Source organism: Vanessa cardui, chromosome 22, assembly GCF_905220365.1.
Source record: "Vanessa cardui chromosome 22, ilVanCard2.1, whole genome shotgun sequence".
In the NCBI taxonomy this organism is placed as follows: Eukaryota; Metazoa; Arthropoda; class Insecta; order Lepidoptera; family Nymphalidae; genus Vanessa; species Vanessa cardui.
The window spans coordinates 7,114,523-7,129,874 of record NC_061144.1 but is presented as its reverse complement, the minus strand read 5'-3'; positions in this window follow the sequence as shown (position 1 = coordinate 7,129,874).

Below are 15,352 nucleotides of genomic sequence, written 5' to 3'. Positions count from 1 at the left end.
TGGCAAAAATGCAATCAATAAAATTTTTGTCTGTCTGTCTGTCCATGTAACCGTTATAGAAACAAAAACTACTCGACGGATTTTAACGAAACTTGGTACAATTATTTTTCATACTCCTGAGCTGGTTATAGTATACTTTTCATCACGCTAAAGTCCATAGGAGCAGAGCATTGAAGGGAAATGTCTGAAAAACGGGAAAGTTACCCCATATTTTGAGCTTCCGTCGCGTGTTTAGCCTTAATGGTTAAAGCTACACAGAAATCATGTATTACGCAAATGTTCTCCTTAAAATTATACAAAAAATATCCCATGACAGCCTATGTCTATCTTTTATGGTTGACTCACAATATCACGTGACACTCCCAATAGCTAAGTAGTTCGAAGCTTTCTGATTATATTTGTCTATTCCTACGTTTATAACACTCTCAATCATCCCAAATTACAAAAGTTAACAGTATTAACTATTCCATAAAAAAATCATAGAAATCGGTATAGAAACACCAAAGTTAAACATAAAATACGCTAATAATATAGCTATCGCACGTGAGTACTAAATCTATACTATTATATAAATCTCTAGAGTCTGTCTGTACACTTATTTTTGTCGTAATTCGTCATGTGTTCTTTGACTGACTTAATTTTTACCATTTTTGAAATTTTTGTGTGTCTGTATCATTATAAAAATTGGCATACAGGAAAAACATGTACTTGCGCAAATAATTGGCTATCTATACATACAAAAGTATATATAGATAGCTAAAAGGATGTGTTTGCACGTGTGTCATCGATGAACTCGGAAACTATTTGATCGATCATTATGAAAATTGGTATGTTTATCTATTGTTTTATGGAGAAAGTAGTTATTTCATCCGTATCATTAAAAATAACCAACAGATGGCACTTACGTATATCACGATACATTTATATTCCGACCAACCGATAATTATAAAATATGAAATAAAAAATGAAAATCTATTCAAAAAGCATGACAACTAACTTAATTTCCGTCATATGCCAATAAACATAAAATAATCACAACAATAATAATTGAAATTTTAAAATGAGATAATTATTATAAATTATAAATAACATATTAAAATATAACATATATGGGAAGAAGTGATTAGCTGTTTTGATTCTAAGAAAGTTACAAAATTATAAGAAAGAAACAATAATCATAATTGGTAAGTATACTCATAACTCCAATAACAATGAATCTTTAGTATAAAATGTAAACGTAAGTCACATAACCAAAAAAGCAACTTATTTATACAAATAGAAACCACCATGCCATTGAAGAAACAAAAGATCGGAATATCAACAATATATGCGCAGCGTCATCCAAAAGAGCTACGGAAACAACACACCAACAAGAAATACGTTTAGAAACAAATATAATCCGAATTTAGAAATTAGTAGTAGTAGTTTAGCAGCTCTTAAAGTAGACTTTAAGAGCTGATACTGAACATCCTGACGAGCAAGCCCAATGACTGGATGATAAATGATTAAAATAGACTAAGTCAAGAACTTAAAACTGCTCTAGAAAGTGAAACAACGAATCATTCAAAGTCATTATCAATGTAGATAGAACGCAGAGCATAAAAGGCGTATTAAAGCTCCCATAGCTCCTGAAGTCACAGCTGTAATTGTCGGTAGAGAAATTACAAAACGAGGTATTGTTATCACCAAGCGACACAAAAACAGTCAAGGTGTCGCTGAAACATATCAATCGTATGACAATTATTACGATTATCCAATTATGTTTAGGCGAGTAGAAGATGGATATCATCTCGGACTGTATCAAAATAATATCACGACAGGCTCTGTGACATCGAAGAGTTAGTTGTATGGATTTTTATTCGCATCGTATAATGATTAGAGATAATTAATCTAACCATATTCTGAAGTATCGTCAACTGTTTTAACAATTCATTGTTGACATGTACGCTATGGTCGAGAACGAACGATTAAGCTACATTCAATGCAACCAATCAAAACTTCAAGCCAAAGAGTTCGTTTATTTACGAGATACAATATCGAATGATAAAGTAGCTGCGGTTATTGGACAAAGATCTTCGTACATTGGAAGTCCAAAAAATATGCACGAATATGCTCAGGATGCTTTGATGTACGTTCGAAAGTATTGACAAGGTTGTAAATGTAATAACATCGATATTTGATAGAACCGGATAAAAGAGAACGTTTTGGTGTGATACAAATTTTTACAGACTATAGAAATTTAATTAAAATTTTCATCGTACCTACTTTATTTACATCGAGATTACACCAACAAAAACATTCTCATAAATCATATCTGTTTCCGGATTAAAAAAAAAGATGTGATCTTGAAAAAAAAATTATGGGTGTTATGATCAATCTGCAGTCTATCGAGAACATCATTGACGAATATTAAATGAAATAATTTTTAAGTATTTGATTAGATCTCGCATGTTTCTTGATTATTTGTACATTGTATCAGTAATTAATTACAAAATCAAAAATTTATTTTTTTACGACTATTGCCCAGCGAAGCGGGTGGGTATAGCTAGTTCTCTAATATAATATTATTTTTGTTTTAACTACAATGATACATTATTATCTCTTGTTTCACGTAAATCAAAAGAATCGCTTGACTTGACCAGTTCTTTTCATAGCAGAAGCGTCTTTCTGACATGGCTATAGGTTCTGCGCTTCTTTCCGAAATGGCTAAAGATACTAACATTCTTTATGAAAGTGATATGATTCGGTAACTTGATTGTGTTATCAATAAGATAACATCTTGTCACGTGATCTAAATTTAAATTGTACAAATAGATTATTCAGTACTTTACACAAAAAATGTCACACTTATTTGGATTAAAATACCACAAATAAAGCAAATAAACGGAACTGTGTCCAGATTTCGAGGTAGACAGTAATTTTGTGGGTTTGGTTCGATCAAATTTTATCGAATTTCAAATCTACAGAACCATTTTTTTATGGTATAGGTTGGCGGACGAGCATATGGGCCACCTGATGGTAAGTGGTCACCATCACCCATAGACAATGACGCTGTAAGAAATATTAACTATTCCTTACATCGTTAATGTGCCACCAACCTTGGGAACTAAGTTGTTATGTCCTTTGTGCCTGTAGTTACACTGGCTCACTCACCGATCAAACCGGGACACAACAATACTGAGTACTGTTATTTGGCGGTAGAATAACTGATGAGTGGGTGGTACCTACCCAGACGGGCTTGCACAAAGCCCTACCACCAAGTTTTTTTATATTTTAACTTAAATAGTTCCAATATGGTTAAAGGTAATACGACGTGATCAGCTTTTACAAGGTCACCTTAAGTAATTTATGTAATAATTTACATCTAAAATTATTTCTAAGCAAATCTTATTAATTAATCAAAGTAATTGCTATTTCATCATAATAAGATTAATAAGAAGCTTTTAATCGTGTATTAATTTATGAAGTGTGCTCAGTTAATTAATAAATCTATTATGTCTGCTACTAAAATTATTGTTTCTTTTCGAATATTATGATTCTGAAACACGAGTTTGGATATAACAATTGCTCCAAATTACTGTGAAAAAAACATCGTAAGGAAACCTGCATGCCTAATTTCAACTAAATTCTGTAACATGTGGATCCACCAACTAAATATATGCTTATTAACTACTTTATTATGTAATACAACACTATATACACTTTTAACTTAATATATATTGTAATAACTGGGGTAACAAAACACGTGTACACTGTTCAAAGCACTATTCCGAAGTATGAGATTCAGCTAGCGTATCCTTGAAGTTGCCTCCTACAAACTTCACGTTGCACAGTGCTGCCATCTGTTGAGATGAAATTTCACCGGAGGAGGCCTTAGCCAAGCAATGTAAAGTCTGTTACCATTATTATAGATTAAATAGTTTTAAGCATATAGGATGTAGGGTTAAATGTGATAAATGGGTATTACAAATCAATGAAGTAACTAAAACAGCACATCAATATGCACCTATACCTATATGTATAATAAATTGGAGTGTCTGTTTGTCAGATTAAAATATACAGTACATATACCAAAATAACATTTTTTTACAATTTTTGTCTGTCTGTCCGTCTGTCTGCCTGTTTGTTCCGGCCAATTTCTGTAACAGCTGGACCGATTTTGACGAGACTTGCACTGGCAGATAACTGATATAATAAGGAGTAACTTAGGGTACAATAATATTTTATTTTTGTTAAATCCAAACGCGTACCAAGTCACGTGCATAGATAGTTTGCAATATAATCAAAAATTTAAAGAAAAGTTTGTTTCGATATTATGCACTATTGCAAATGAAAACATCAGGAACAAGCTTACACAATCTAGAGTTAGCAACTCGAAGACAAGCTATCAAAATTCAGTTTACACTGTTCCGGTGAAAGTCTGAAACTGTAATGAAATGGTGAACGTGGGCCTCGAGTTTCGACGAAAACTACTTAAAAATATATTCCAAACTACAGCCTTATTCTGGAAGTTTCCTGTTTACATTTTCGAGTTCGAAACTTTTAATGTACGTAACGTGGACATCAAATAACTATCACTGCACTTATCAAACATTTCCCACGACTGGGAATGTTGTATGTTGTTTACAAAGTGAAAAATAAGTTGATGTTTAATCCAGCACATTTCCACATGTGTTCAATTAATATCCTAATTCTATAACATTTTATCATTTAAAGCTTGGAATAATCCGTATGTAAATTGCAATTCACTTATTTTGAGGAGCGCTTTTATTTATATATTGTATTTTTTTATGGTAGGTATAGCATATGGGCCACCTAATGGTAAGTGGTCACCATTACCCATAGACAATGACGCAGAAATATTAACTATTCCTTACATAGTCAATGCGCCACCAACCTTGGGAACTAAGATGCTATGTCCCTTGTGCCTATAGTTACACTGGCTAACTCACCCTTCAAACCGGAACACAACAATACTGAGTACTGTAGTTTGGCGGTAGAATAACTGATGATTGGGTGGTACCTACCCAGACGGGCTTGCACAATGCCCTACCACCAAGTAAATAGATGTATATATATAAAAATAATGTGATTTTTATCTCCACAACTTACATAAGAATTTTCAACATGAATTCTTTAACTATATGCAAATATGAATTTAAAATAGTTATCGTATAAATCTTGACCGCGTGGAAAGATTGCAAGAATGTTTGCAGTATTTAACGATTGAATTGCAATTTTTAAACCTTTGTACATAAAACAAACAAGACCTTCCTTCACCAGTGGAAGGAAGAAGGCAAGGTTAGGTACACTTTTAATGAAGCTTTTTGCGCTACTACTCCAAGGTCCAGGTGTTTCATCAGCAAATAGGATAGAAGCGTAATTTGTAATAAGACACGAATCTTTGGATCGTTTGTTCCATTTATTGTATAGAATGTCGAACGAGCATATACGCCATCTAACGGTAAGTGGATGCAACCGCCCATAGAAAATTCCGCTGTAGTTACACTGGCTGACTCAATCTTTAATCCGGAAAACAATAATACTGAGTACTGTTGTTTGGCGGTAAAATATTTTACTTGTGGGCGGTAGTTACCCAGGCTTGGATTAAACCCTTCTATCAAGCAAATAGTACATACAGTACAAACCAAGCCTACAAAATATTACAGTAATAAGAATAATAATATAAAATAGTATAGTGAAAATAAAGGAAGGGGTGATTCCCAGTGGAATCTTGGCTCCAATTCTTAGCGACACGAACAACGAAATTTTAAAAATGCTGTTGTCAGTAGCGAACAAAACAGTCTTTAATTATGTTTTGTAAATTTTCCTTAGTCAAATGTAAATGGTACAATGCAATCTTACGCTCTAAAAATCATTTTATGCTAATGAAGTACTTAGGACTGATTATATTAATTAATTATTTACAAAAAATGTGCTTTAGGTTTGGAACGCTGCTTCAATGGTTGGCGGATAAACGTAGCAACGTATCCGTCAAATACAGATTTTCTTACGATGTTTTACCTTCACCGCCAAACATGAACTTTCGTTGCTTAGAATACATAATTATCATTATGATTTAATTCTTCTTGTAACACACACTGTAACAACAAATAAATTAAAATTGAACACGCTATATTATAATAATGTTGCGCAATAGTATATCGAAACATAAGGGACTCACCTTATGTTAAAACTCATGGAAGAGTACAATGACCGCAAAGTTGACAACGCTGATTGCCATACATAATACTAGCAAATATTAATATGAAACTACGTTACATACATTCTGATAAGCCATTTGAATGTGTGTGAACACTTTCATTAACCCTTTCTTGAAGAATAATCGCTCCAAAGAAACGAGAAGGCGTCGTTGAAGCTATGCTATATGACTCCAGCACGATAAAATCTTACCCGCGAATATTTCGAAATATAGTTCAAATACTATAATCCGACCCGTGTAACTTTAACTACAGCTTCAAGAATCTTTTTGTACTTCTCAGACTATTTGCTTTGTAAGTGTATAATTTACGAAACTTATAAAATAACTTAGTATACTGTGGAATGCACTCGCATTTTATGTTCAATCTTTAACATTTAAAACAGATATTCATTTCTATTATAAAGATTATCGTAATAGAATATTTCATGGAATACTTAGATATTTTATTTAAAATGTCCAATTATTATGAACTAGTGGTCGCATTAAACTTTGCTCGCGTTGAAAAGGTTGGTCATCATTTCATGAGTAAAAGAGTAAGCCTAGGCCTTAACCTGAAGATTAAGCTTGCTTCATATCAAATATCAACAAATTCAGTTCAGTGAGTGTGTGAGTGAGTCATTTGGCTTTGAAAAGGCAACAGTTACACAGACAAAAATACAGATAGAGTTACTCTCGCTTTAATAATATTCGTATAGAAGAGTAGAGGAGTCGAATAGATGAAACATAATTTAACTTGATCAACAGATTTATAATTAATGTACCTAATTATAGCAAATACCTATTTAATTTTTTATATGAATACCAGTTGAACCATCTTTATTTATTTCTATCTTGAACCTCGAGGGTTGAAATTTCAATTAGATTGGTTCAGCGCCTTATACGTGAAGAGTAACATTATTAGCACAGATTAATAATTATACTTTATACCAATACAAACTTCATATCTTTGAACAAATTATTCTTATTCTCTATTGATATATTTGTATGAGATAAGAATAAGTCGCCACACACCGCAAAGTCCCGAATGGCTGTCCGCCAGTAGCTTGCTGAAGTTTTTAAGTCACTTGGTAGCTTGCCAGACGTAACTGTAACGTATTGTGGTATTACTATCGTATCTGACTCGTATAAATAAATATGTTAAACGACTCGCCTAGTTTTAATGGAATGACAACTTAAACGTGATATTTAAAGATGAAATGCTTAAATCCTACCGCTGATTTATTTTATTTTCGATAAAATATATCAGCGGTAAGATGATGTTCGAACTCATTTTATATTCAAGATCCCATCTTTTATACCAATGTTACTTGGGGTCGGCGCAGCATGTCTTTTTTCATACTTCTCTGTCGGACGTCATCTTACATGTAATATTCTCAGCCGTATCGTCTTTCACACAATCCATTCATCGTTTCTTTGGTCCTCTACGTACATCTATGTAATATTAAAAACCGACCTATAGTGATACGCTGTTTAGACGCGTGAATCTTAAAGTGAATTTTTATGTTGGTGATAGGTGGAACATAGACATCAGTAATGTAAGTAATATTAACAATTCCTTACCTTGCCAATGCGCCAACAACATTGAGAATGTTCATTCACCCTTCAAAACCGAACACAACAATATTAAGCATAACCGTTTGGCGGTTTAATATCTAATGATTGGATATTACCACCCAAAAGGACTTGCATGGAATTATATTACCAATCAAATAATGATTATTGTTTAGTGTATCACATCAATATATTTCACAGTTTTAATAAAGAGAAGAAACAGTATATATTTACAAATAAGACAATAGGCTGCTAATCAAAGCAGAAACATTTTCAACATTAACTGCTTTTGTAAAACAAAATATTAGACTAGATTATATCAATAACATAATTTATAATTGTAAAATTATGACTCAAAAAGGTGAACCATTGAACGAGTGTTGATAGGTTTTAATTTTCGATATAGTGATTTCACAAAAAGAAAATATTTTCTAATGGTTGAAAATATTTTCATATAATTTGAAATAAGAATAAGAATTTAATTTCAAAACTGTAGGCGGTTTTGGATTCCATTTAATCCTGTAACATTTTATAAGATCCAAAAAGTTTGATACTTACCCTTTTTAGGTTTCCATAGCCTACTAGGAACCCTTACAGTTTCGTCATGTCTGTCCGGTTGGTTTTTAAAATTATCGAAAATAATTATTTTTTACCCCCCTTCCCATACAACGAAAAGTTAATCCGAAAAAAAATGCCCTACCCCATCGTGTGGGGTATCGTTAAAAAGGTATCTTTAAATACAACAAAAATTGCCTTGAAACCATGTGGATCAAACCCCCCAGTCTCGAGTTATACTAATACAAAGTTAAAATTAGAGCGTCCTCCCCCCCCTTAACTTTTGAAATACTATTACAATAATTCTGAAAAAAAAGGTATACAACCTTCAAGTACTTTCAACGAAAACTATAGCGGACTCTGTATCATATATAGTTATTTTTATACAACTCGACCAACTTATGACGTGCAGTTCCCCTAACTAAATGGTAATGTATGGAAATAACTACCTACAAACTATGAAAATAAGTAGGTTATGTATTATTAGTATGTTACATACCTACATACAGAAGGGGGCCAGGGTAGAAATAGAGATTGCTAAATTTCCATCTTATGGCCCAACTTATGGCTACGGAACCCTTTCATGTGCGTGTCCGACATGCTTTTGGCCGGTTTCCGATACTTAAATGATATTATAATATACAATAGATAATGCGGCTAAATTCATACTGTCATATAATGCTCAAAACATGATATGATAATTCATCGTCTATTTAATTTTGTAGTATTATATCTTCAATCGAGTCAACATACATTCTGGTTAAATCTTTTGACTGTCATAGTCATTAAGACCTTAGTGGTTCATGTTGTCAGTCCATCACCATTACAACGTTATATGAAGATATATCATCTTACGTCTTTGAAGCATACAAATACGACATAGGCTTATGTGATCATACAATACTCATGAATGGTATAACATTAAATTAATTAACAAGGATATGAGAACTGTAGGAAATTAAGTATTACCGCAACAAGAGTAAAAACCCCACAACAGCAGGTTAGATATTTTATATTTATATGTAATAAATAAATAAAACGTTTCTAGCTGCGGTGGCGTTAATATTGAATCTGAAATACTTACCTATAGTAAAACTTTTATCATTAAAACCAGTCACCATAACATTTCTTGTACAACCATTGCACACAAATTTAAAACTGATTCAAATTATAATAACAATTGATGAACAAAAAACCACTTAATTTTAAGCAATAGAATACAGCAATACTATAAAAATATGAAATAAAAATAGTTTAACGTTAATTTAAAAATAATGATTTAATATTTCAACCTGTTCTCGACCAATTATATTAGCTCATCAGTTCAGTAACTACTGTGTAACTTTTGATAAACGAATGTCTGAACTTAGTTCCGCTAAGCTCTAACTTCATCGGAACTAAAGATATTTCTTTACGAATGTTCTAAAACTATTGGTCAATGGTGTAGACGTAAAGAGAAAATACGCTGGATCGAAAAGTTATTTATTAGAAGAAGTACAATACTTGGTGTTAGGGCTTTGTGCAAGCCCGCCTGGGTAGGTACCACTCATCAGATATTCTACCGCCAAACAACAGTACTCAGTATTGTTGTGTTCCAGTTTGAAGAGTGAGTGAGCCAGTGTAACTACAGGCACAAGGGACATAGTATTTTAATTCCTAAGGTTCGTGGCGAATTGACGATGTAAGTAATAATTAATGTTTCTTATAGCGTCATTGTCTATGGGTGATGGTGACCACTTACCATCAGGTGGCCCATATGCTCGTCCGCTAACCTATTCCATAAATAATAAAGAAAAGACAATCTTCTCCACAAAGACTAGCCAGCCCAGCAATGGGATACAAGCTATTACTTTATCTGAAATCTTGCCCGAAATTTGCCCGAACTCCAAATTTTGGACAATAATGAACTCATATTACATAAAATATTCAGAAAGCATTTTTATCTTATCTATTTAAAACGCTTCGAAATTTGTTTAAAATGATGTGTTGCATTAGTTTATGTTTGGATTGATGTTCATATTTGTCACAAATGTAATATAAATCGATGATGTCTGGTCGTCAAATAATCGAGACTAAAAAATCTGTATTTCAAAAAATATAATTGGAAATATGTAATACTTTTTGCTAGCATTCGAAAATATAGATCTGGCTGGACATGATTGTGTCGTAATCCGCGCAACAAGCAGTTAGTAGCAGAAGCCACCTGCCTGTCATGAATGGAGATCATATGTGTTAGTGGTATACACTTTTTAGAACGACGATTTATCCCTTGCTAGCATATGACAGGCTCGCTTGAGTAACATTCATCACACATCGTTAGAAACAAATATAAAGGAGAAGATAGTGCTATAATGGGCTATCTAATACCATGATTTTAAAAAATGACCTTTGGGATTACTGACTAAACAAACAACAACAACAGTCTATCAATTTCCCACTGTTGGGCTAACAGCTCCTCTCCCTGAACCTTGACGAGCATGATTGGAACATATTCCACAACGCTGTTCCAATGCGGGTTGGTGGTATACAAATATGTCAGAATTTCTATGAAATTGGACACGTGCAGGTTTTCTCACGATATCCTTCACCGCCGAGAATGAAATGAATTATAAATACAAATTAAGCACATGGATATTCGGTGGTACTTGCCTGAGTTTGAACCCGCAATTATCAGTTAACGTGCACACGCACACTGGGCCATTTCGGCTCTCACTAAACTAAGTAAACAAAATCTATAGCAAAATAGTTTCGTCTGTACATTTCGACTTAACAAATCGAAACGAGGAGCTCCACACGTGCGGCAACACCGAACGTACATTGATCCTTTGTTGCTCGCTATTTATTCACATTTAAATGTCAAGATAATCCATTAAAATGGTCAAAGCACGTCTCGTGCAATTGAATGTAACAAAGTAAGTTCGGAAAGGTGTTCTCACCTAGACGACCTAATCTTAAAATCCAGTAGAATTCTGTAGACAAGATAAATGACGTCACTAAAAATGTGTTGTTTGATACCATTATGAAATGCCAGGAGTGTTTTCTTTTCCAGATTCTATCATCAAAGATTGTCTGTGAGAGAACGCTATAAGCGATAATACCGCCATTGCGCACCATTTTTCATATATTTTTGTTTCTCTAATGTTGTCAATAATGTTAACGTTTTACTATTGTTATTATTATATTAAAATAAAACAGAAAATACACATCATACAGTATATTTATTTTACACAATACATTTAAACATTAATACATTTTAATTTAACACACTGAACATTACAATTAGTACAATAATCTAACCTTAAATTACTTTTATCATCCAAGCCCTAACCGAACTGAGAGTAAATCTATTCGCACGGTGCTTTTTAAAGCTTTTTTCTTACATTTACAATTTATTTGACTACCTGCCTTGCTGATTTTTTCACATTTCAATAAAAATAGTCAAATCATATTAATATTTATGTACAGTACATATTATTTATTTTTAAATAGCTTACAATAATTTGTTGTGCAATAAAGTTGTTTTAATAAATAAAACGCTATTATTCGAAGACCCTTAAGAAGGTTTCGATCACACGTTCTTATCTTTGATCTTGAAAACATTAATTGACCATTTTTTCATTTCCTCATAGTACTTTATTTTGTAATATACTGTTGAGTATATGGTATAGAAGCCAAAAAGTCTAAATAAGAATATTTTTTTATTTAAGCAAATATGAAAAGTTATTGAAAATATACTTTCTTTACACAAAAGGCTAGGCCTAAGGCTAGAATAAGTACTAATAGTGAGGCATTGCTAATTAGTCTTTCATCAAGTCCAGCGCGTTTTTAAATAAATGAATAGACTTTGTAAGGCTTGAAAATAGTTATAGAAATGGAATGGAAGGAGATTCATATTTCATTGATATTTTTACGTTGCTCATTATTTCATAATAATAATATTCATTTTATATTTAATATAAAAATAAAGTTGCCGAAATGGGACCTCCGCTAGATAAAACACTCAAAATGCTTTTTCCTAAATTAGCAACATAAATTAAAACTTAAATATGTTTAATCTTTCAATAAATTACATACTATAGGCACCACAAAAGAGTTAATAACGGTGATATAAGACAACGTTATTTGTTGCTACAGCACACTTCGGTGCTGCCACCAAGGCGTGCCAATAGATATTTGGCATTATATTTAGTAATCCACAGAGTATAATTGATACTTATTTATGCTATTCTTTGGTCCAGCTATTCTCTGGTTCAGGTGTGGTAAGTTTTACCCTCCTGCTTTATCTCGAATGAATCAAGATAGCTATGGTTTTAACGAAACTAACAAAATCTAATAGGGTTTATAATTAACAGAAGAGGCATTTTGCTTCCACGAATGAAAACATTAAGAAAAACGGATATATATTATATAGGAATATTTAAATCAATTATTTATTAGTATTATTGCGGTCTCAAAATAACGAAAATACAAAAATTTGTTAGCGAATAGCCAAACGTAAGCTACAAATAAGTTTTGACAAATGACATTTGTAATTAAACGCTAGCACAGAGGTGGCTCTTGAACTTTATACTTAAACTTAGTCGTACACTTGCGAACTTAATACGAAACCGAGACACTTTCTATTACAGCTTATAGTTAGCTTTACAAGCTGCTCCGATGCGAGTTAGTAGATACACACGCGATAGACATTCATCGTAGACATTTAGGATTTCCCGTGAGGTTTACCTTCACCGCTGAATAAATTTGTAAAGATAGGTTTAACGTATGAGAATTTAGTGATGTACGTCCAGATTTGTACTTGTCATATTTAGACATTGGACAATCTCCAGGGCCACTCCCTGCATCAGCACTGACACGATTGCTCTCGGGAAGCGGTTTCGTCCAACCACAAGAACCAAGATCTGCCACCATACGAAGGGTATGATTTGGCATTATCACTAGCTGAACCCACAGTTTCTCGGGTACATTTTATCCTGAAATTTTGAAAAATCAATCCACGTCGCGTTTATTTAAATATTATTAAATAAACAAACAATATTGGACAACATCACATACATTACTTTAATATAATCACTACGGAGTAGGCGCGAAATTATTGATCTAAAATTTTTACATAATATTATAAACAATAAAGTAACAAATTCAGAAATTATTGAAAGACTATTTATATCTGTTCCTTCTAGAACACCCAGAAATACTCACAAAATATTCTACACTCCTTGTTTAAGAACGCATGTTGGCAATCAAGCCCCCTTGATACGAATATGCAACGAGTATAATAATATCCTTAAATCAATCCCTGGCATTGACATTTTTAACGACTCCCCCACTATCTTCAGAAATAAGTTATTTAATTACTATAAAACGCATGATTAGTTTTAGTTTTAATTTAATTTTGATTTTATTTTTATGTAATTTTAATTTATTTTGATTTAATTTTTAATTCAATTTTGATTTATTTAATTTTATTTTTATTTGATTTAATTTTTATTTTACTTTAATTTAATTTAATTTGTATATTTATTCTGAATTAATTAAATAATATAAATAATTTTTAAATTTGCACTGTAACTGTAACTATCATTACTTATAAAATAAATATACATACTCAATGAATGTTATGTACACTTGTAATTGACGTACATATCAAACTTTAATATAACTTTTAAATTTCAATAAAAATGTTTGTAATACGTATGTTGTAAGTGTGCTTAAATAAATAAATAAATATAAGTCGCTAAAGCACTTGTGATATGGAAAGTCAGAAGAAAGGACGGTACCACAAATACTCAGACCTAAGACAACATACAAAACTAATCAACTTTTTCTACATCGAAACAAACTCGGGCCCTCGAAGTGGCGTACCCATAAAAACTGGTGTTCACACTACTACTACTCGACCACGGAGTTCGTCAAATATTATATCACAATTATAATAATAATTCGATATTTTTGTAATTTAATGATATAAAAACAGAGATAGATAGACAACAGGTCATATGACTAAACTAAACTTTTGTCTTTAGGCTTTTGATAAAACAATTTTCCCGTACTATAATATAACCAGATGTAAGATATAAAGTACAATTTATATCTTTATAGAGACGATATATGCGTTCACATTACTTTCAGTATATTTACTTAGAAGAAGTAATTTATATCTTCTTCGCATTAGCCGTCATAGTTATATTAATAGCTATGTAGATAAAATATGTTTTTGAGACTTTATGCCTTTTCAGATATAAGTATATCTCAGTTTTAGAACTTAATAATTCCATCCGGCTTCATCTGTGTTGGCGTAGGGGGAGGGATACATAAGGCGCTACGCGCACCTTCTCTCACCGCCTCAATAGGCGCCGCAGGGATTAGGGGGGTCCCAGTACCCCGGGAATCCGTGGGCTGACCGTCAGGGCGTCACGGTAGCATGCGTAAATCCCGTGGCGTCCATCGAAAGACGGAGAGGGTACCGCTGGTTTTTTTGTGGGTAAACCCGGCGTACTTGGGCGCACTCGGCGTGGAGGGCTCCGGGGAGTCACCCCCCCCCCACTTTCCATCACGTGGGGGAAGCGCGTAATGCGTTTTTCCAACGAGAAAAAAAAAATAAAAAGGGTGAGGGATACATGATGAATGTTGATTTGACTGATTTCAGCCAAAACACACAACCTCGAAGCTCAAAGTATACCAGCCAACAAAGCAGAAAATACTATCATGGAGCACAAGTGTCTGCGTAAAGACAGGTGTAATGTCCTCTTCCTCCGTCTCATAATCCAACGGGACGGCAAATCTGAGACGAAAAGAAGAGCTTAAATTCAAAACCATTAGCTATACTTACTTTCCAAGGCAAGGAACTTGCTGTTTGTTTTTTTAACAGAGAACCCAATTACGTTTTCATGTCTCCAACCTTAATTAAAGGAGTAACTACTGAGTTTCATGTCGGTTCTTCTCAGTAGAACCTACTTTCCGAACTGGTGGTAACTTCACTTAATATAAAAAAAATATTTGTTGTTAAATGACGACTCAAAA